Source organism: Pteropus medius, unplaced genomic scaffold (genome assembly GCF_902729225.1).
Source record: "Pteropus medius unplaced genomic scaffold, Ma_sr-lr_union100, whole genome shotgun sequence".
NCBI classification, from domain to species: domain Eukaryota; kingdom Metazoa; phylum Chordata; class Mammalia; order Chiroptera; family Pteropodidae; genus Pteropus; species Pteropus medius.
This window is the reverse complement of record NW_024356336.1, coordinates 1,271,813-1,294,595: the sequence shown is the minus strand read 5'-3', so window position 1 is coordinate 1,294,595 and position 22,783 is coordinate 1,271,813. Positions and strand designations below refer to the sequence as shown.

General features: G+C 45.0%; 1 protein-coding gene across 7 annotated transcripts in view; it reads right to left on the bottom strand.

Moving 5' to 3' along the window:
* CMKLR1 (chemerin chemokine-like receptor 1) overlaps positions 1 to 15,737 on the bottom strand; it is a 49,817-nt gene extending 34,080 nt beyond the window's left edge. For 3 of the 7 annotated variants that reach the window (XM_039861820.1, XM_039861817.1, XM_039861825.1), the window contains exon 1: positions 15,462 to 15,737. The gene's annotated coding sequence lies outside the window, so the exon portion shown is untranslated. Of the gene's footprint in view, positions 1 to 2,356; positions 2,481 to 10,781; positions 11,542 to 11,562; positions 11,642 to 15,461 lie in introns of those variants that run through there. The other 4 variants (XM_039861819.1, XM_039861824.1, XM_039861821.1 and 1 more) reach the window with 3 other exon arrangements.
* Between the last annotated feature and the right edge of the window lie 7,046 nt (positions 15,738 to 22,783).

Below are 22,783 nucleotides of genomic sequence, written 5' to 3'. Positions count from 1 at the left end.
CTTATACACCAATAATAATCAGAAAGAGAAATTAAGAATCTCATTCAGAATTGCATCAAAAAAAAAATACCTAGGAATAAATTTAACCAAGGAGGTAAAAGACCTGTACTCAGAAAATTATAAAACATTGAAGAAACTGAAGATACAGATAAATGGAAGTAAATACCATGCTCATGGGTAGGAAAAATCAGCATCATTAAAACATCCATACTACCCAAAGCATTTTATAGTGTCAGTGCAATCTCTATCAAAATACCAATACCAATACAGAACTAGAACAAATAATCCTCAAATTTATATGGAATATAAAGAATAGTCACAGCAATCTTGAGAAAAAAGAACAAAGCTGGAGGTATCACACTATCTGATATCAAACTATATTGCAAGGCAATAGTAATCAAAACAGCGTGATACTGTCATAAAAAACAGACACATAGATTAATGGAATAGAATAGAGAAATAAACCCCAGCCTATATGGTCATTTAATCTATAACAAAGGTGGCAAGGATATACAATGTGATAACATACAACAAATAGTGTTGGGAAAACTGGACAGATAATGCAAAAAAAAAAACAAAAATGAAACTGGACCACCTTCTTACACCACATATAGGAATAAACTCAAAATGAATCAAAGACTTAAATGTAAGAACCGAAACCACAAAACTCCCGGAAGAAAATTTAGGCAGTAAACTCTCTGACATTGCTCTTAGTGATATGTCTGATGTACCTCCTTGGGCAAGGGAAACAAAAGAAAAAATAAACAAATGGGATGACATCAAACAAAGTGTTTGCACAGCAAAGGAAACCATCAACAAAATAAAAAGACAAACAACTAACTGCATGAGAGAAGATATTTGTCAGTGATACATCTAATAAGAGGTTAATATCCAAAATTTATAAATAGCTCATTCAACTCACACACACACACACACACACACACACACACACACACACACACACACACACAAAATCCAACTAAAAAATGGGCAGAGAACCTTAATTAGACATTTCTCCAAAGAGGACATACAGATATACATATAGCCAATAGACATGAAAGATGCTCTACATCGCTCATCATCAGAAAAATGCAAATTAAAACCACAATGAGATATCACCTCACACCTGTCAGAATAACTATTATTAAGTCAAAAAACAGCAAGTGTTGGCAAAGATATAGAGAAAAGGAAACCCTTGGGCACTGCTGATGGGACTGAAAATTGGTGCAGCCACTAGGGAAAACAGTATGGAATTTCCTCAAAAAATTAAACATAGAACTACTTTATGATCCAATAAGTCCATTTCTGGTATTTATTCAAAGAAATTGAAAACACTAATTCACAAAGATACATGCACCACTATATTCACTGCAGTGCTATTAACAACAGCCAAGATATGGATAAAGAAATGATACATATATACAACGAAATATTACTTGGCCATAAAAAAGGAATGAAATCTTACGATTTGCAACAACATGGGTGGACATAGAAGGTATTATGCTAAGTGAAGTAAGTCAGACCAAGAAAGACAGATACCATATTCTCTCACTTTTATGTGGAATCTAAAGAACAAAATAAATGAACAACCAAAACAGAAACAGACACATAGATTCAGAGAACAAATTGATGGTTGCCAAATGGGAGGGGCATTGGGGAGGTGGGTGAAAAAGGTGAAGAGATTCAAAAGTACAAATTGGTAGTTTTTACTTCGAAATAGTAAAAATGGATGTGCAGTACAGTATAAAGAATTTAGTCAATAATATTGTAATAACTATGTATAGTGCCAGGTAGGTACAAAACTAATCGAGGGATCACTTTGTAAATTATGTAATGTCTAACCAGTATGCTGAACACCTGAAACTAATATAAAATAATATTGAATGTCAACTGTAATTGAAAATTTAGATTAAAAAAAGACTTCAATCTCACTTCAAAAAATATATACCCAGGACCTTGCATGTACCCCACCTTGTTTTACGGACCCAGAAGTCTAAGGCTTACTCCCTTTTCAGGGCCTAACTGAAGCCCTTTACAAGGATGATTTCATTTAATCCTCATTGCACAACTCGGGGCAGATCTGTCATCACTCTCATTTGCAAAGGGGGAAACTGAGGCTGAGAGAGAGTAGCTGACCGGATATCACCCAGCTGGTCATCGACACAGAAATCAAACCCAGGTATGTCTGACTCCAAACATCAAGCTGCAGGGCCCAACAAAGAGCAAATAGCTAATGCCACTGGGAAGGGGGGCATTTCAAAGGCAGAAATGAAGGCTGGCTGACAAAAAAAAATAGCACATTTCCTCTCTTTGGGCCTTAGTTTCCTTGGCTATAAAGCAGAACCGTTTGCCCCACCTCCCATGTTTCTGATGAGTCTGCTGTGATCATTCGGAGAGGAGTGACTGGCTCCAGAAGGCCTGTCTTGATGGCGGGAAGCAGGAGTAGGCAGAAGCCCAGCCAGGACACCTGTCCCTTCAGGCTGTGGAAACAACACAAAAGACTTTTAGAAGGATGAAGTGAGGCTCTGCTGGCTTTCCAGCCCCCTGGAAAATGTGAAATGCCAGAGCTGGAAGAGGGCCAAGAATATGGAGCGAGTAGAAAGCCTGGATCAGTGGCCAACCCAGGAGGACAGGGAAGAGACCCAGGGTCCCAACCTGATGAACACCCGTCCCCAAGCCCGCCAGGAATCGCTGGTGAGAAGGTGAGGGGCATTGCCCAGCCAGACTCCGGGAAGCTGGCCCTGCCCTTCCCCAGAGCCCTGTTTCTGATTTCTTTCATGTCTGAGGCTTTTCACAGGAGGAGAGAGAAAAACAGAAAGGCCCATTTAGGCCAGACAGGCCCTGATTTCCCCCAGGAGATGCGAAGCTGACGATCCAAGGTCTCCACCCAGTTGCTGCCATGTTTTCAGGCCAACACAGGAAACAAGGGAAGGCTTGGACGAAGCTATGACTCTGGCACCATCCTCAACTGGCATTTCTTAGCCTTTCACGGCTCAGGACTCCTGGTCTCCACCGTTCCCCCACCACAGAGCTGGGCCCCTCACATTTTGGTTTTCAGCCCCAATTCTGTGCTACACATGATGTCATGGAAGGTGAACACCACCATTCCTCTGAGGAAAGCTCTTTTATGATCAAAGTTTACAGTAGAGAAAACTGAGGCTCAGAGAGGTTAAGTGACCGTTTTGATGCCCCACAGCCAGCAAGCCACAGAAATGTTTTAAAACAGGTCTGTGAGTCAGCAGGGTTTCTGCTTCTACCCACGGGGTGGCCATTCCATTCTCATTCAAGGGACACTCTTTTTCTTTGTGGCCCAAATCCCTGACAGTTGAAGAAGCCCCCTGTGAGTTCAGTCTCTCATAAAAGAGCCTGAAAATTGCCCACACTCCCTGAAGACCAGCTCTTGACATCAGCCACTCCACATACCCCACCACTGGGAGACCAGTGGACCCTTTAATGCTCATCCTGGTTCAATGGGTGGGGACAAAGTCTCTCCCAGCTATAAACACGTCACAGGCCAACCACAGGTGCCACCCGAAATCAATTATCTTTAACCTTGAAGGAAACACCTCATTTTCTCCCAACCTCTGTGCCTACCTCTGTCAGCAAGTCCTGGGCATAGTAGGAGAGGGGACCCATCATTCAGTTAAAACAGCCACCGGTGCAAATATTCCCTTATTTGAATTGGTTTATGGACCTGACAACACAGAGATAAAGCCACAAACTGACCTGCCCTCTGCCAAGTTGGAATTTCAAACTCAATTAGTTTGAGATTGTCTGAAATCTTTCATTGTCCAAATGCTCAAGTTTAAGCACTGAGTTTTGAGACTATAAGGCGGAGGAACAACAGGATGTTGTTCTGGTGAAATAGGGTGTATTGGACCACCTGGAAAACTGGACATTCAAGGCCTTGCAGAGCATCCAGACTCCCTCCAGCTGCTCCCTGCTTCCGCCCACCACACCAGGCATCCCCTACTCGTCAAGCCTCTAAATCTCTGCTCATTCTCCCTGCCTGAAATATCTTTTATTTCTAGACCACTTCTCCATGCACTCAAGGCCAACTCATCCTTGGAACTAACTCAAATACATGCTTCCTTCTCAAGTTTATTTCCTGACTTCCCCAATCAAAGCTACCTTCCCTTTGCTCCTGTAGTACCTTGCACACTGAATGCACCAGTCAGGCATTAATTAACAATGAACTTGCAGTCAAAATGAATGAATAATAGATGAAATCATCATGGGCAATTTGAGCCAGGAGAAATTGACCCCTGTGCATACTGCCATTAAAACCAATCTTCTAGTTAGACGAACCCCACTCTGTTTACACATCTGTCTTTGAGCTCAACTGGGAACCCCCGATGACAGGGCTTCTCTCCTTGTATCCCACACTCCTGGCACACAGTAGGTGCTTAGTAAATGTTGGTGGAGTGCAAGGAAAATCTATCCCGGCTCCCTCCCTCCCTTCCCATACTCCTTTAAACAAGTCCTTCTCATTTTCTGAGCTTCAGTTTTCCCATCGGAAAAGTAAAAATGTGGACTAGCTCAGTGCTAAGGTCTGAATGCTTGTGCCCACCCCCCACCCCACCACCACCAAATTCATATGTTAAAGTCTTAATCCCCAATATGATAGTGTTAGGAGGTGGAGTCTTTGGGAGGTAATTAGGTCATAAGGGTGGAGCTCTTATGAATGGAATTAGTGCCCTTATTAGATCCCTATCTCCATTCAAAGACACATTAAGAAGTTTTACAACCAGAAGAGGGCCCTCACCCAACTATGCTGGCATCCTGATCTCAGACTTCCAGTCTCCAGAACCATGAACAATGAATTTCTGCTGTCTAGAAACCACCCAGTGTCTGATATTTTGTTACATCAGCCCAAGTGGACTAAGACACTCGGGAATAACAGATGATTATCTCAGATGATCATTATCATCCATTAGATTTTAATGTCAAGTGCGCCCTGGCCTTCTAGATTGTCTATAAAGATGGACTCTAACATCATCTCCTCTCATAAACACATGGCATTTCCCACATTGAGAGGTGGATTCTATTTCTCTTCCTCTTGAATTCGAGCTGGCCGGGTGACTTGCCATGACCAAAGTAATGTGGCAGAAGCGACTGCACCAGATCCACTCTTATGTCTCCAGAGGCCTGGCAGCTTCTGTTTTCACCCTCCCAGGGCCTCGAGCCTCCAGGTAGAGAAGTCTGGGCAGTCCTGAGATATGGAGAGAAACAGCAGAAATCCCCACAGGATGCGAGGCCGTCCTGATGCCCCAGCCCTGGTCAAGCTCCCAACTGAATGCAGTCCCTGATTGACTCCACTGATACTACATGGAACAGAGGTAGGCCTTTCCTAAAGAACTCTGCCCAATTACAGAATTGCAAACAAAGAAGTCATTTCAAGCCACTACACTCCTTGGTAATTTGAAACACAGAGAGAAATTACTGAAACATTTGGGTTCAGCTAGAAGGAGAGGCATGATTGGATTGGTGATGTCTGCTATGGCTCATGAGTAAGGAGTGTAGAATTCTATCCCTGGACTAAATAATGTCAAGGTCAATGTCAACTCAATTCAATGTCAACTCAAGATCTTTCTTGGGCCTACAGGAAATGAAAATTCTAAATTGAGAGGGAATTAAACCATCATCAGAGAGAAACCTGAACCCCATTAGGGACCCAGAAAAAACTGGCAGGACTAAATGAACGAATAAGGTGGTTCCTCTGGGATATTTAAACAGGCACCTCAGAGAGAGAGAGAGTGGAGCAATCAGTAACGGTGTCAGAAGTAGAAAGACACAGAATTGGAGAAAACTGAGCTACATCGAACAGCAGAACAGAGAGCTGCAGGGTCTTACAGCTGTGGGGACCAAAATAACCCCTCCTTGGAGCTACCTCAGATACTGAGAACCTTCTAGTTGGACACGACTCTGGTTGGGCAACTAGCACCTGCACCCCCACCAGGGAACACACACATCCTCAACAATAAACCCCCTTCCTCTGAGGAGATAAAACGTTGCTCTGCTCCTTTGTAGTCCCTGAGCCAGGCCAGAACTTCTCCCCAACCCAGAACAGAAACAGAGGGTTCTTGTGTCTAGAAATCACCAGTGCCAACACAGAGATGCCCAGCCTGGAAAACTAAACCACCCTGGGATCGCTGGTTAGTGTTGAGGCCTATATTAAGTCCCAGGTACCATGCTAAGCACTTAACATGGGCTCTCTCATTTCCTTCTAACCATTGCTCTATAGAGTGCATATTGCCATCCCATTTCACAGATGAGAAAACTCTCCTGCTCACAGCTCACGGGGTTTGTAAGTAGTGGAGCAGGGATTTGAATCCAGCTTCAATGATGCCAAAGCCTGGGGCCTTGGTCAGGCTTGACAATCACCCCATACTCCCAGGTACAGCCTCATTGATTGTTTATATCAACATCTGTTCTGACTGGTCAGTGCCCTGCTGAGCCAACTATAAATACAAAGATGGCCATTAGACTCTCAATGTCCAAATTCAGGAAATGAATAAATGCAGATCAATGTCTGAGATATTCTTCAATATGCCAGCCAGAATAATGCCCCCCTCCCCAAAGATATCCATGTCCTAACCTCCATCTCCTGAGAATATGCTACCTGACATGGAAAAAGAGACTTTGTAGATGTGATTAAGTTAAAGATCTTGAAATGAGAGATTAACCTGGATTATCCAGGTGGATCCAATGTCATTATACAGGTTTTCATAAACAAAAGAGGAAGGCAAGAGAATCAGAGTGATTTGGTGTGAGAAGACTCAACCCACCACTGCTGACTTTGAAGATGATGAAAGGGTCCAAGAATCCACTCACGTGGACAGCCTCTAGAAGCTAAAAACGGTGAGGGAATTAATTCTTCTCTGGAGCCTCCAGAAGGAGTACAGCCCTACCAACACTATGATTTTATCCCAGTGAAACTCGTTTGGGACTTCTGACCTCCGGAACTGTAAGATAACAAATCTGTGTCATTTAAAGCCATGACATTTGTGGTGATTTGTTGCAGCAGCAGCAGGACACTCATACACTGGCTATCTGAGCTCTTACTTCATCTCGGATGTCAAGGGATAGTCATATTTTGAATATCCCCTTTCCTTAACCACCACCCCCAGAACATTTATGGAGCACTACAGACATTCTCTCAACAACTGGAAGAAGAAATGAAGACTCAAAGAGGTTATGTGACTTGCTCAAACTCACCCAGGTGGTTGGTGCCAAAGCCAAGACTAGAACTTAGGTCTGTCTGGCTATACCCATTAGTTCTCCTGTCTCTCTGACCCCTGATTCCCAGAAGGAAAAACTGAGTATGCTAGCTGTTTATTCTTGCATCAATCACCCACTCACCCACCTCCTTGCACAAGAGTTACCCTCAGCACGAGCCCAAGGCTGGGATCAGAGGACCCAAGTCATGTACCTCAAGAAAGCAGAACTGATTCCAACATTCTTTCTCGGTAACAGCTGACCGCACTGCTGAGTCAGCTTCTGGTACTTCCAAGGTTGCCAGAGCATGTCTATGGTGGGCGGAGGACCCCACACACCCCCACCACTGGACCCCAGGACCCTAGGAGACTGGCCAATATGACCTCTTCTAGCCCAGGAACCCAAGGTCAAAAGGAACCAGATGCCCACATCAACCCAGATATGCAAAGGTGAATTTCAATGTCCATGTTCCTGAGGATAAAAATAGAAACGCCTTCTTCATTGAGATGACCATGAGCTGTACTCAGTGTTTTATGTATATCAACTCATTTAATCCCACCAACAATCCTATGAAGTAGGCACTGATAGTGTCCCCACCTTACAGGTCAAGGGACAGAGCTGGGACCTGAACTCTAAAGCAACCCCGTGTAGAATTATCGCCTCTCAGTTCCATCCAGCAGAGCAAGACGTTCTACTCTTTCTCTACCATGTTTATGCCCATCACTTCAAAAATACATAGGCTTCAAAAGAGAAGTAAATTAAACAAGTTTCCTAATTTTGCCTAAAACCAACATGTCCTGGATTCCAGAAACAACACAAAGTAGCTTCCAACTCACAGGGCCTCTTTCCGCCTCCCACTAGTCCTCCCCTTCATCCACAGAAAAAGTCCTGGACTGGGAGTTAGGAGCCCCAAGTTCTAGCCCAACCAAGTGACCTCGAGAATGTCACAACCAATCAGAGCCTTATTTTCCTCATCTCTAAAATGGTTGCAAACCCTACAGCTCCTCCAAAGTTCCATGAGGGCAAGAATCCTGTCTTATTCATCATTCTGCCTCGTAGAGTGTCAGACACATAGTAGGTGCTAATAAATGTTTGTTAAGTGAATAAATAAAAGTATATGTTACAGGTTTACTTAAAGGTTTAAGAACAATAACTGGGCCTAATTCATCTTAAGTTCTCACATTAATACAGTTTCACTCCTCCATAGGTTTATTCACACAGGAAATTATCCTAATTACTCACAATGTGCCCAGCCCAGTCAAGGCCTCAGCATCATCCAGGACCCACTGATGCCCTAGGTCTGTGTCCTCCCGCGTCATCCTCTTCCTTTTTTCTGGCCAATGGCTATAATACTTACTCACACTGGGCTTCCTCAGGCCAGGACAATCATCCAGTTACCTCATAATTAGCAAGTTTGGCCCATTCTAGGGACTTGGACAATGATTTCTGCACGTCCACTTCCCTTATGCCCAGGCCTTGGGAAATAGAGCCCAATGAAAACACCCACCTTAACCACACACATATATACACACACCCGTTTGCTCAGTGCAGTGGGCCCCGAGAGTAAGAGTAGGATTTTCTGAGTTCAAATCCCAGTTCTTTTGCTTATGAGCTGTGTGATCTTGGGCAAGTCTCTTTACCTCTCTGAGCCTCATTTTCTGCAACTATAAAATGGAGATGATAATCCTGAAGCCCTTCCATGTAGAATTGCAGGAGGATTCAATGAGACAATGGTTATGAAAACCTTTGGCTCAGTAAATGTGCCATGCTCAATAAAATTGTTATTCTTGTTTCCTTTTTCCAGAAGGAAAAGAGAATGAAAATTGCCTAAATTCCAGAAAAATCTGTGTTTAGGGGCCTAGAATGTAGGAATTTACCAAGTATATTTGATGGGGTTTATCTTGAGGAGAAGAAGTGTTTGTGGGTCCAACATCACTATGTTAACTTTAAGATTGACCAATGAAAATCTAGATTTAGAATCAGAGAATGGCAAAAACCCAAGGGGTTACCATGTCTCTGACAGAAACAGCCAGCTGTCCCCAAAAATCAATTCTCCCTTGTGCAGTACACAGCTGTCGCTGGAAAGAAGTCACCCTGGCCAAGAACTCCATTTCCCAGCCTCCTTTCCAACTAGATTGGTCACATGACTAGTTCTTGTGTGGTGGAATGCAGTTAAGAAGCAAACATGCCACTGCCATGCTTGCATTCATCAGTGATGATGTCCAAGGTGGTGGTAGGGACATGAGGTGGGTCACTTTAATGCTACATGGAAGAAGACCACCCTCTATTCAGAAATACCTGCCTTATAATAAATATCTCTTTCGTTCGAGCTGTTGTACATGTGTGAGTCTATGTTACTGCAGCTACTCTCTTGACAATACATCAACCACCTTACTTATAAATGAGATGATTATGATCAGAGAGTGAGAGAGCCTTGCTTAAAGTCACACAGCAAATTTGCCAAGGTCAAGAACTTCGGTCTTTTAACAATGTGGAATAGATTTGCAGTTTTCAAATCTGTCACACAGAGCTATAACTATTCTTACAGGTCCTTCAGCAATGAGAGTGAAGTTCAGTGAGCTGTGGTCTGGAGTCCTCCCCTTCTGTTTTAACCAGAAAAACACTACCTTTATCTATTTTCAAATTGCACTTCTCCATATAGTTTCATTAGGAGAAAGAGTTCTGTGGCTTAAAATACTTTCCAAGTTTGCACAGTGGATGATTTCTAACATGATCCGACTTTCTGTGGTACAACACAACGAAGTTTCACTTCTTCTCCATCATGCCTCCTAGCCTCAACTGCTGACACAGGACATGTAGACTCACAGAAGTGCATAGATATTTGCTTAGAAAGGCAAAAAAGAAACCTCAGTGTACAGTAAGGAACCCAGAAACCTGGGCAGGAGGCAAAAAGAAAAGACATTTGAATGTTCTACCTCAGTGGTTCTTAAGTTTTGGGGTACATCAGATGCATCTGGGGAGCTAGTTCAAAATGCAGCTCTAAGAAATACTCATAATTGATCTTAGTGCCAGTAATCCCAGGGAAAGCATTGAGTCTACTTTGTAACCTTAAAACAGAGTGATAACCTCACTCCTGCAGCATAGCTCAAAGAGAGTGGAATCAGGGGTTCTCTGTAAGATGGCAGAGTAGATAAATGCTGTACTTGCCTCCTCCCATAACCACATTAAAATAACAACTAAATTATAGAACAATCAATCTGGAGAATTATCTGAAGGCTAGATGAACAGAGCTCCTATAACTAAGAATATAGAGAGGCCACATCAAGACTGGTAAGAGCGGCAGAGATGTGAAATGGGCTGGCCCCACACCTACATATGGCAGTTGAGCAACAGGAGGGATATCTTGGCTACAGAGGTCGCCCTGAAGGAATGAAGGGTCCAGCCCTACAGCAGGCTCCCCAGTCCAGGGTTCCAATGCCAGGAAGAGAGGTCCCCACAAAATCTGGCTGTGAAAATCATCAAGGTGAGAAAGAAGGCTACTGGAAACCCAGACATCTTCCTGAAGGGCCCGTTCACAGATTCATTTGCTCTCACGCACTTACCCTGAGTTCCAGCAGAGGGATGGTGACTCGGGAGATGCCAGAGACATAAAGCAAGAGACTGAGTTGTGTGTCGTCAGGGCAAGAGCTGGAGGAACAGCTGCCATTATCTCTGTGCTGAGCCCTCCTCGTGAAGGCTACAGGCAAGCACCATCTTTCCTGTGTTGAGCCCTCCCCTAACATGGCCAAATGTGAGCCTGCATTGTCCTGGTGAACTCCACTCACTGCACCCTGGTGACTCCCTGGGAGCCCACTCCACCCAACTTATGCACCCCCAGAAGAACTTTCATAGGCCAGTCAACCAGCCCCACCCTGTACACTGCAAGAGACTCTTTCAACAGCAATCTGCAGGTCTCAGCTCATGTACCACTGGAGGCACTTTTAGTGGTGGACAACCAGCCTTGGCCCATGCTGCAGTCTTTCTTGAACGACTCTTCAGGGTCTGTGAGTCCAAGGTGAGCAGTGGCTGGGCTTCTGTGCTCTGGGCATTTCGTGGAGTTGCTCTAGGCTCAGCACTAGTGCCAAATCTGGATCTGCATTAACCTGGTGAACACCAATTGTTTCACCCTTGTGATTCTCTGGTACCTCACTCCACCAACTCTTTTACCACCCCAGGCTCCTTCAGCAGCTGAGCCTTACTGGTAGTCAGCAGGCAGCCTGGCCTTGGAGTGCTCTGGGCTTTTTGCTGAGCTGCCCCAGCCTCAGTTTGCATCATGGCCTCTCCCACATGCCTCCAAGTCCAACACAGGCAGTAACCAACCACAGGTCACTTTATAGCTCCTACCATGTAGCCCCAGGCAGGTAACGGGCAGCAGCTGAGTTTGGCCTGCACAGGAGCCCCTTCCAAGCAGCCCCAGAAAGACCTGTATTTGGAAAATTATAAGACATTGAAGAACAAAAATTAAAGAAGATACAGATAAATGGAAGCATATATTGTGCTCGTGGATAGGAAGAATTAACATCGTTAAAATGTCCATACTACCCAAAGCAATCTATATTGTCCGTGCAATCCCTATCAAAATATCAATGGTGTTTTTCACAGAACTAGAATAAATAATCCTAAAATTCATACAGAATCACAAAAGACCCCAAATAGCCACAGCAATCTTGAGAAAGAAGAATAAAGTTGGAGGTATCACACTACTTGATATCAAACTATATTGCAAGGCTCTAGTAATCAAACAGCATGGTACTGGTATGAAAACAGACACATAGATCAACTGAACAGAATAAAGAGCCCAGAAATAAACCCAAGCCTATATGGTCATTTAACCTGACAAAGGAGGGAAAGATATACAATGGGGTAAAGACAGTCTATTTAATAGATTGTGTTGGGAAAACTGGACAGATCAATGCGAAAAAATAAAAATGAAACCAGACCCCCTTCTTACACCACATATAGGAATAAACTCAAAATGGATCAAAGCCTTAAATGTAAGAACCAAAACCATAAAATTCCTGGGAGAAAACATAGGCAGTAAGCTCTCCGACATTGTTCTTAGTAATATTTTTTTCTGATATTTCTCCTTAGGCAAGGGAAACAAAAGAAAAAATAAACAAATGAGATGACATCAAACTAAAAAGTTGTTGCACAGCAAAGGAAACCAACAGCAACAACAAAAAAAGATAACCTACTGAATGGAAAAAGATATTCGTCAGTGATAAGAGGTTAATATCCAAAATTTATAAATAACTTGACTCACTAAAAAAATAAAACATAAATAAAAAAATAAAAACCAATTCAACTATAAAACAGCAGAGAACCTGAATAGACATTTCTCCAAAGAGGACATATAGATGGCCAATAGACATATGAAAAGATGCTCAACATCACTGGTAGAGACACCATGGCGATATAGAAATGAAATAGAATAATAGCTAATGTTTATAGAGCCCTCACAACACAATAAGCCTGCTGCTAAGTGTTCCACATGTATGATCTCATTTCATCATTATAATAATCCTAGGGAGTAGTTACTACTCATATTCCTATTTTATAGATGAGGAAACTGAGGCATAAAGATTAAAATAACTTGATCCATGTCACCCAGCTGGCAGGTAGCCAGCCAGGTTTAAACCCACCCAAGAAAGCCCAATTCCCCTGCCCAGCCACAGTGCTCTGTTGGTTCTAATGGAGTCTGGCATCAGAGCCGCTCTCCAGGCCTGTTTCCTATCCGTTAAATGGGTATGTTAATAGTACCTTTATCATATAGCCATTGTGAAGATGCAAGAAAATCATCTCAGTCAAATGGTTTGCAAACTGACAGGAATTACTAAGTAAACTAAGAGATGAGACTTTAACTTTCTCATCTCATTTTACAGATGGTGAAACTGAGGCCTGGCTACTTTATTTGTTCAACGAATATTTCGTGAGCACCTACTACATGCTAGATCTTGTGCGGGGGACTGAGAAATCAGAGACGATAATACTCTATTCTGGCCTCAAGGAGCCTCCAGGCCATTCGGAGAGACAGACAGCAGGACCAGCAATTATGACACAGTGTGTGATAAGCACTGTGATGGGGGAAATACAGGCATTGAGATGGCCTAGGGAACAAACCTTGACCCAACTTGGCAGGGGGCAGGGGGGCGCTTCTCAGAAGAGTTTGGTATTCCCTGAAGTTTTGGAGAGTCCAGAGAAGGTCCCTATGCACCCAGACATAAATAACTTCCCATGGTCTTCTCAGTGCCTGACACCCCACAGCATGAGCATCACTGATTTAATAAATTGTCTTTCCTAAGAAAATGCCAAGCCACCCTCCTCCCACCAGCGGGGGCCTGGATTAGCTAATAATGTTCATCTCAGCAACTGAGCAAGTTGGAAGAAGCAAGTGAGACAGCAAGAACCGCAGGGAGATTGGTCTCAAAAAGGAAGTAGGGTATTCCAAAAGGGAAACTGGGGCCCAAGCGCCCTATTGGAAAAAGAAGGCAGACCCAGAGCCTGGCCTCGCTGAACCACACTGGTCTGAGTGGTCCGACTTATGAGAAGTAGCAGTTACAGTCGTCCCTCAGTATCAGCGGGGGATTAGTTCCAGGACCCCTATAAATACCAAAATCACACAGATGCTCGAGTCCCTCATATAAAAGGATGTAGTATTTGAATTTAACCTATGCACATCTTCTCATATATTTTAAGTCATTGCTAGATTATTTATAATACCATATTAATGTAAATGCTATGTAAATAGTTGTTATACTGTGCTATGTGGGGAATAATGGCAAGAAAAAAAATGTCTACGTGTTCAATACATATGCAACAATCACAGGCCTAACGACATAGCACTTGTTGGCAACAACACAACTTTTTTTTTGGTGAATATTTTTGATCCATGGTTGGTTGACTCTGTGGACACGGATCCTGTGATATGAAGGGCCAATTGCACTAGATTATTACAATGTGTTGTTTGTAATTTCGCCAAAAGCTGGTCTTTCTGGCTTACCCATTTCAAATGTTCTAGTATGTAAGCAGATGGGGGAGTGAGAGTGCTCTCTCTTTTTCAACAGAGTGCACTAGCAAAGGGTTCATATCCTTCATCTACAAAGAATGCCTAAATATCAATACGAAAAAGATAAACGCACCAAGAGAAAAAAATGGGGACGGACTTGAACAGGATAATCATAAAAGAAAAGCGAACGATGAGATTACAAAGGCTAATCGGCGCTAATCAAGAAATGTGAAGTGAGACAGCCGGAGGTCACTGTTACCTTTCTCACCAGAGAAGTTTTAGGAGATGGGTAGCAACCAGGGTAGGTGACACCCCAATACAATGCCAGCACAATCTCTGGGGACAATGTGACCGAAAGTTTCAACAGCCTTAAAATCTTTGACCCAGTGATTTCACCCCTGGAAAGGTGTCCGTAGGACAAACATACAAAGATGACATCTTGGAGCGATCATTGCAGCACTGTTTATAGTCGTGGGGCTGGGGGAGAAACAATCGCAATGAGGAATGATTACGTAAACCCCAAGACATGTTTTCTTCGCAGTCATTGAGACGTATAGTGGAGGGATATAGTTGATATGGAAGGAAATTCGCGATCCATGGTAAGGTATAAGAAACGTTACCAGACAAGATGTTGGAAAAGTGAATGTGTGCCTCCACATTTACACACTTATATGTGTCTGGTACATTGCAGGCACCCAGTAAACATCATGGGTAAATTTAGTGAGTGAGCGAGTGAGTGAGTGATGGAGAGGGGAGCCTGAAAGGCCACCTCTGGGTTAGGACTCCCGCTTTTGTCTCTGTCCTGAGAGGTAGTACAGCCTAGTGATTAAGAAGGTGGGCTGTACTGACCCTTATTTCATTCCAATCTCAAACCCCGCCCCCGCCCCCCTCGCCGGCTTAACATCCCTGTAGCCCTGAGCCAGTATCCACCCCTCTCTGAGCCTCAGTTTCCTCACCTGTAAAAAGAGGACCATGAAAATACCTTCCTCGTGGGGCTGCTGTGAGCATTAACGGAGTAACAAAGAAAAATGCTGAGCACGCTGCTTTTAAAAGTCTGGTGACCTTGCTATTGTTTACAATTAGTGTGCATTACTTTGGCACTGAAACCTGAAAATCATAATAGAACTATTTCCATTTTGATAAAAATTAAATTTTAAGAACCAAAGAACTTCTCTCTCAACTAGTATTCCCCTTTCTTGGCCCCTCCGGATGCTGTCAAAGCCAAATATAGTAGTACCTTGAGGCTGGTCTCTGCCCAGGTCTTCCTGAGGGTTCCCCAAGACTTCAAGCCACGCGAGGCTGTGCAGGAGACCTGTGTTCCCCGACTTCTTCCTCCCAATTACATGTTCGTTGGCTGGGGCTGTTTGCCCAGAAAGCAGTTCATCTATTCATTCAAGACCTTCTCAAGGCCCTCAGAACACAGGCCCCCCACCACCACCTTTAAAGCCTCCTGGGGAGACCTCAGTCTGTCCTGAGCTCCTTGCTGGTTGGGGCTGCTATCCTGAATGGGACAAACTCTGCCAGAGAAACAGCTGGAGGGAGGAGAGAGAGAGGGAGGGGCAGGAAACGGGGCTGAACAAGGGCTGGGGCAGCCAGCTGCGTGGAGTGGGGGCTGCCAGGGGAGGCTGTCCCTGCCAGCCAAGGACTGGGTTGGTGGGTGGTAGCTGGTGGCAAGGCCTGCTGGAGACAACCCGCCCCTCTGGCGGCCAAGCCCATCTGGGAGCCGTGCCCACTGTCTGAGCACAAACCAGGAGCACATGCAGCTGGGGGAGGTGTTGCGCTCCCCTCAAAGGCTTCAGAAGCTCCAGATGACTGGCTGCCGGATATCCCACCACTCTGGGCCACCTCCTCACCGCAGGCCTTTGTGCATGCTGTTCCTTCCACCTGGATGCCTTTCCCACCCCTGTGCATGGCCTAATGACCTCCTGCTCCCTCTTTTTATTTTTTTTATTTTTGTAAATTAAAACAGCAATAAGGTTATTTAAAGCATCAAATGAACAAAGATTGCAATGTGTTATAATGTTTGATGTTATTAAATGTTATAGGGAAGCAAAAATCTTATACGTAATTGGAATATACATTGATATACCATCCTGGAACGCTGTCCGACAAAATACATCAAAACCTTTAACTATGTTCAGACTCAGTGTTGTTTAAATATAAATTCTGTTTTCTCCCAGACCCTGCTCCCCTGACATAAATATCATTAACCCTTTGGAATGAACATGCACATACATATATATTTTATATATAAATGTAAAATAACGCAGTCTTGTACCATATTGTAACCTGTTTTTTCATTCAATGATAAAATGGAGATAGATATAGATTTAGATACAGATAAAGATATAGATAGATAGATAGATAGATAGATAGATAGATAGATAGATAGATAGATAGATGATAGATATCTTACTGTTTTAACAGCTGCTGATAATTTCATGACTCAATGCACCATAGTTTATTTGATCAATACTTTCTTGGTGGCTGATTAGGTTATTTTCAACTTTTTAGCTATGGTAAACACATTCGTTGAATTAATTTTCTTATACAAAATCTTATGAACATGCTTATTATTCAAGGGTGTTCTGCTGCCTCTTCAAGTCTCAGCTCAGAGAGCCACGTCCCCCAGAAAGACTTTCCTGACCCTTGGGGAGTTGATCTGGGCTCCCTTTGGCTCCTTGGGGTCCTCCTCCCAAATTAGGGCACTGATGTGGTGTTGTCCCTGCCTATTAAGATGTCTCTCTTTCTTGAACTGGGAACTCCTTGGGGAAGGGATTGTATTTTGTCCCCTGCACTAACACCAGCACTAAGCACCGTGCCTAGGTTATTAACATCATCACATCATCATCACCATCATCAGTGGAATAATCAAAATAGCTAACAGCCAGGCAGTGTACTAGGCACTTGCTATTTACCCTCACTGCAACCCTAGGAAGTAGGGTACACTGAAAGATTAAGTCACTTGCCCAAGGCCCACAGCTGGTTGGTGGGAGAGCTGGGACTTCAACTCAGCTGTCTGGTTCCAGACTCTAGCCCTTCACCTCCACACTAAAGAACTAACAGAAGTGACCCCAACACACACACATACATGTGCTTGGCCCCCAGACCTGGTGCTTTCCATGGAATAAGTTACGTGAACCTCCAACAATGCTAGGCAGGGATCGGGAGGGTCACATGCCTATTTTACAGATGAAGGTGTTGGGGCCACAGAGAGGAAGTCATTTAGCCAAGGGTATCCAGATCACGTCCACAGATCTGACTGAACTCAGGTCTGATTCCAAAGTTAAGGCTGCAGGAAATAACTTGTATGAAAAGGAAAAAAGAAGGAAGGGAAGAGGGGCAAGGAGGAGAGAGAGGGTAGGAGAGAGAGAGCAAAGATGGGAAAGAGGAGAGAGAGGATGGGTAAGAAGGGAGTGGGAGAGGGGAAGGGAAGGAGATTTACCTGCATTTCTTTGGGCCTTAAAGTCTTGGGCAAGTCGGGGAACATATCCTGTACCATCTGACCAGACTTAGCATCTCACCTGTCTCTGCCCACCAACCTCAACTCTTAATTCAGTGAGATTTACACTTTCAAATTGTCTAATCTAATCTGTCATTTCCAAGATAACTGGAAGCACAGAGAGGTTAAGTCACTTGCCTAAGGTCACACAATTCCCTAGAGTCAGAAATCAGACCCAGCCAGACTCTAAATCCCTCTCCTCCCTCCTCTGCCAGACTGGCCCAGGGGACTAAGAACATCTCATCCACACCTTACTGTAGAGATGGGAACATTGGATCCAGAGAAGGAACACACCGAAGGTCACCCTGAAGTTAACAGGAGAGCAGCAGCCCCAAAGTCTCCTGGTCCAAGGAGAGGACTTTTCCACAATGTGATGGGGATCCTATACATCAGGGGTCTCCAACCTTTAGGCCACAGACCAGTACCGGTCCGTGGACTGTAAGAACTGGGCTGCACAGTAGTTAGTAAGCAGCAGGTGAGCAAGTGAAGCTTCATCTGTATTTGCAGCTGCTCCCCCGCACTAGCGTCACCGCCTCAGCTCCACCTCAGATCATCAGGCATGAGATTCTCATAGGAGCACCGGTCCCTGGTGACAAAAGTTTGGGGACCACTGCTGTACATTACCAACTAAAGTTTCTTTATTAATAGAGAGCAGTGGTCTCAAAGCACAGATTTGAGTCCAGCCAGCAGCAGACTTGCCCCGGAGCTTGTTAGAAACGCAAACCTTCAGACCTCCACTACAGACTGCAGAATGGGACCCTCTGGGGGCGGGGCCCAGCCAGCTGCAGGTTAACAAGCTGCTGGGGGTTTCTGGAGCTCGCTCAAGTTTGAAAATCACTGGTATAGGCATTTCTATTAGGAATACATTTGGATCCCAGAACAAGTTACCTTGTCAATCTACAGAATAGCGGTTAAGAAGAGAGGCTTTGGGATCAAACAGACCTGATCTGATTGAATCCCCGTCTCTCTACCACTGTGAGCTGTGTGACTGCAGCAAGTCCTTTCACCTCTCTGAGCCTGTCTCATCTGCTATGAATGAAGGAGTGGTGTAGACGGTGGAGAGAGGAGAGAAAAGAGTGAGAGGAGGCAGCCTTCAAGGAAGATCAGACACACTACAAGATCCTGGAAGTGGAGCCAGGTGAGTTTAGCCTCTGGGTGGATTTATGGAAATTGCCTCTTCCCCGTGCTACTTGCAGGCCTCCTGGAGGCCTCTCACCTCCTGAGTCAATGGGAGGCTGTAATGAGGTTCAGGCTTTATCGGCTGGGAGCCACATCTGGCAGAGTGAGTCACATCTGGCAGAGTGAGAACACCAGGCTCCTAGCCAACTGGGCCTCTGAATACCCGAGGTTGGGGAAGTCAAGCACAGAGCCCCACCTAGCCCCCAGTGAGAAACAGGCAGCGTCGGACTGCCCTGGAGATAATCAGAAGCCACAGGTCTTTGGCCATCATGCTGAACATGGCTGAGGAGTTTGGCTTTTTCTTCCTTGAAGCGAAAAGTTGAGGGTTGTTGTTTGTTTGTTTTTTAATAGGATTCTGATATCTGAGTCCTGATACAGGGCTACTGGTCCTTCAGGGCATGTGAAGGAGCCTCTGTTTATTCCTTTGGAAACACTGTGTAATTCCAAGATGGTGGATCAAGCTTCATCTTGATGTTCAGCTCCATTCGATTGGTTCTGGAATCCTGGAGCTCTGTGTTACAGGGACTCAGAGGCTACATCCAGGCCTGGCTGGAAAGAGCACAATGATTGATTAGCAATGCCTGCCCTGGACCTGGGGGAGGGGCTTTACCATCCTCCTCTCACTTTGTCCTCCAACAAAAGTTACTTCCATTGGCCTAGGAGGCTGGGGGCTGGTTCTGGCTCTGCCCCATCCTGTCCCAGGTTTTACATGGCCCTGGTGTAGATTATCTTAGTTCTCATCATGAGCGCCTAACACTCTAGTTAAAGCTGAAGGTTTTTCTCTATTTCCCTGACCATCAGTTGCTAAACTAGGTTAAACAGAGAAGCTCTCAAACCATAGGAAGCCTTTAAAGATGCTTTCTGTGATTCAAAGATTTTCTGTAAGTCCAAAACGTGCCTATTTTGGACTTTTTTTAAGGCCTGGACAAGCCACGCTGGAATGAGAGCTCCATTACAGCCAATGACTGGCTGTGTGGCCATGGGCAAGTCATTTGGTTCAGTCAATGCTCATGAGGTTAAGTTATAGATGTGATTAAATTATAGATCTTGAGACACGGAGATTATCCTAGATAATCTAGGTGGTCCCAATGTAATCCAAGGGTCCTCCACTTGCTAGCTGTGTGACCTTGTGCAATTTCCTAACCTCTCTGAGTCTCGGCTTTCTCCCCTGCACATGGGAGTAATAAAATACCTACCTCAGACCATTGTTGAGAAAATGAAATGAGTTGATACATACGACATGCTTAGAACAGAATCTGGCACACAGAACTCAATAAATGTTGGATTTCCCCCTCTTCTATTAGGCATTTAAGGTCTTACATCCCCTCTAATCTTCCCAGGGACACTGCTAGTGCTGCCTTCCTGCTGCTCCATTTTGTTCGATGTCTCTCCACTGCTCAACAACATTCCATGGCTCCCCAGTACAATATCTTCACTCTGGTTGATCAAAATTCTCCCGTCACTCAGCTCCTGCCAACCTAGGAAGGAAAAAACTAAAAGGATGTAAATCTGAAAAGAGAGCTTGGAGAGCCAGACCTGCATGTCACTTTCTCCAGACCCCAAGACAGGTCAGCACCCCCATTGTTCATTCTCGCTCATCCTTTGCTGCAGCACTAACCTCAAATTTAATGCAGTGATCACTTGTGTTGTGAATACTCCATTCATCTCTCCCTCCACAAGTAACCTCCTCGGGGGCAGGGTCCGGGGCTAGGCACGTAGTAGCTGCTCAATAAATATTTGTCGCATGAATAGATGGATGACCAGAGTCAGCAACCTCCTCAGCTCAGCTGGGCCGAGGCCCCAAAAATCTCTTCCTGACAGCCAAGTTCTGGTTCTCAACCACTGAGAGGACTGAAAAGTTGTCAGGATAGAAGAACGAAGCACTGGGCCAAGCGCCATTAGAGGTTTGTAACATCTCAGCCAAAACTTTTATTGGAAACTTGATTTGTGTCTCTGTAGTATGTGTTCAAGTAACAGCAAGAGTTAATTCTGCTGCTGCACAGACCAGGCTCAGAGTCGGAGGCTGGAGGAGGATCCCTACAGCTCTTGGGGAGGAAAGGAGCACAGAAGTGAGAAGATGACTTTTGGAAACTGAAAAGAAAGAGGTGAGAGGCTGGCAGCCCGGTCCATTCTGTACAAATCTGCAAGCACCAGGTCCCTGGGCTTTCATGCAGGCTAGGAAGGGGGTTAACAGCACTGTGTGGGGCCTGGGTGGGACCAAGAATGAGAAAGGCTCAACTCTGAGGCCAGGGAAGGGGCTTTCCTGGTAGAGGTGGATAAGGCCCCCTGCTCCCCAGTGAGCCCTGAACCCCACCCACCTATCTCCTCCTACTGGAAGAGACAGTTCGCCTTTGGGGTGGGGAGACCACCCTAGATGCCTGGAAGGGGTTGGGAATGCCCTGCATGGTTATGCTGGCTCATTTTTCCAGGATGGGGATGGGAGGAACTCAGCTTGGAGCCTGAGTCAGCTCTTGCCCGGCTCTCCAGTGATGCCTGGCTGCATGTAGCTTGGGTCTAGGAAAGCTTCCATTTTCCAGGGGATGGGACAGAGGCCCAGAGAAGATTAGCAGTGGCTTAAAGCCACACAGCAAGTCCTGAGCAGCCTTTCTTCCAATTCTCAGAGGACTTCTCCATCCCTGCTACATATACATACGCACGCACACACGCACGCACACGTGCACGCACACACGCACGCACACACACACAGGTTTTTGTGCCTTTGCCCTCACCCACCCCTTGCCCTCCTTCTACTCTGACCCCATCATGCAATTTCAAATCTCAGCAACTTTGTCTGAGCTGCCCCTTCTGCCAGAAAAGAACACCCTGGGCCCAGCCGACTTGTAACTTGCTCATCTTTCAAAACTGAGCCCAGATGTCCTCTCCCTCAGTCAGCCTTCCAGGGTTGCCCCTTCTTTTTACCTATCTGGGAAAGTTAATCATCCTCTCTGCTGGGCAGGTCTGTACTTTGCCAATACCTCCATCCTTCCTCAAATCACACTGCTTTTTCATTCTGCCATATACACGTATTTCTCCACCCCTGGACTGCTTTTGTCCCTAGTTCTTGCCACAGGACCTGACCTATACTGGAACTGTTTGATGACTTGAGCTCACCCCAACGTCCACACCTCCCTCTCTAGAGCCAGCTGTTACTATGAGTTTCTAGAAATAGATCAGAAGAACCAAAGCCACTGCACATTACAGCAGTTCAGCCTAGTGGTCAAGAACACAGCCTTTCGAGATCAAAAAGATATGGGTTTAAATCCAAGGCCTGACACTTTCTTGCTGTGTAACCTTGAGTAAGTCACTTGCCCTCTCTGCACTTCCCTTGCCCTTTCTGTAAAGTGGAAGTGGTACTTTCAATCTCGCAGGGCTGGTTGGGAGGATTCTCTGAGATGATGCGTACAACGTGTATGGCATGGAGCTCAGAGCAAGCACTTAAAACATGGTGTTGCCATAATTCTGTGCGGTTTTTTTTTTTTTAGAAGTCCATCTTCCCCCACCCTCCATCATTCAATAAAGCCCCTATTCTAACTGTGCTATTAACAGAGAGGAAGTAAAGCCACATTTCAGAACCAGGTACCCAGATTTGCATCCTCCCTGGCTGTGTGACCATGAGAAAGTGACTTCACCTCTCTGAGCCTGTTTCCTCCTGTCTAACATGGGGCTAGTAATAGCACCTGCCTGGCAGAGTATTGTGAGAATTAAAGGAGTCAGTACTTGCAGTTCTTAGAGCAGCGCCTGGCACATGCTGCATGCTTGCTGACTAGGTCCTAGTAGCTAGACTCGAATTCACCATCTGGGCCACTTCTTCCTCCGCCTTGTTTCCCCTCCCACTGCCCACTTCCTCCTCCTGCTCTACCCACAAATCTACAACCACA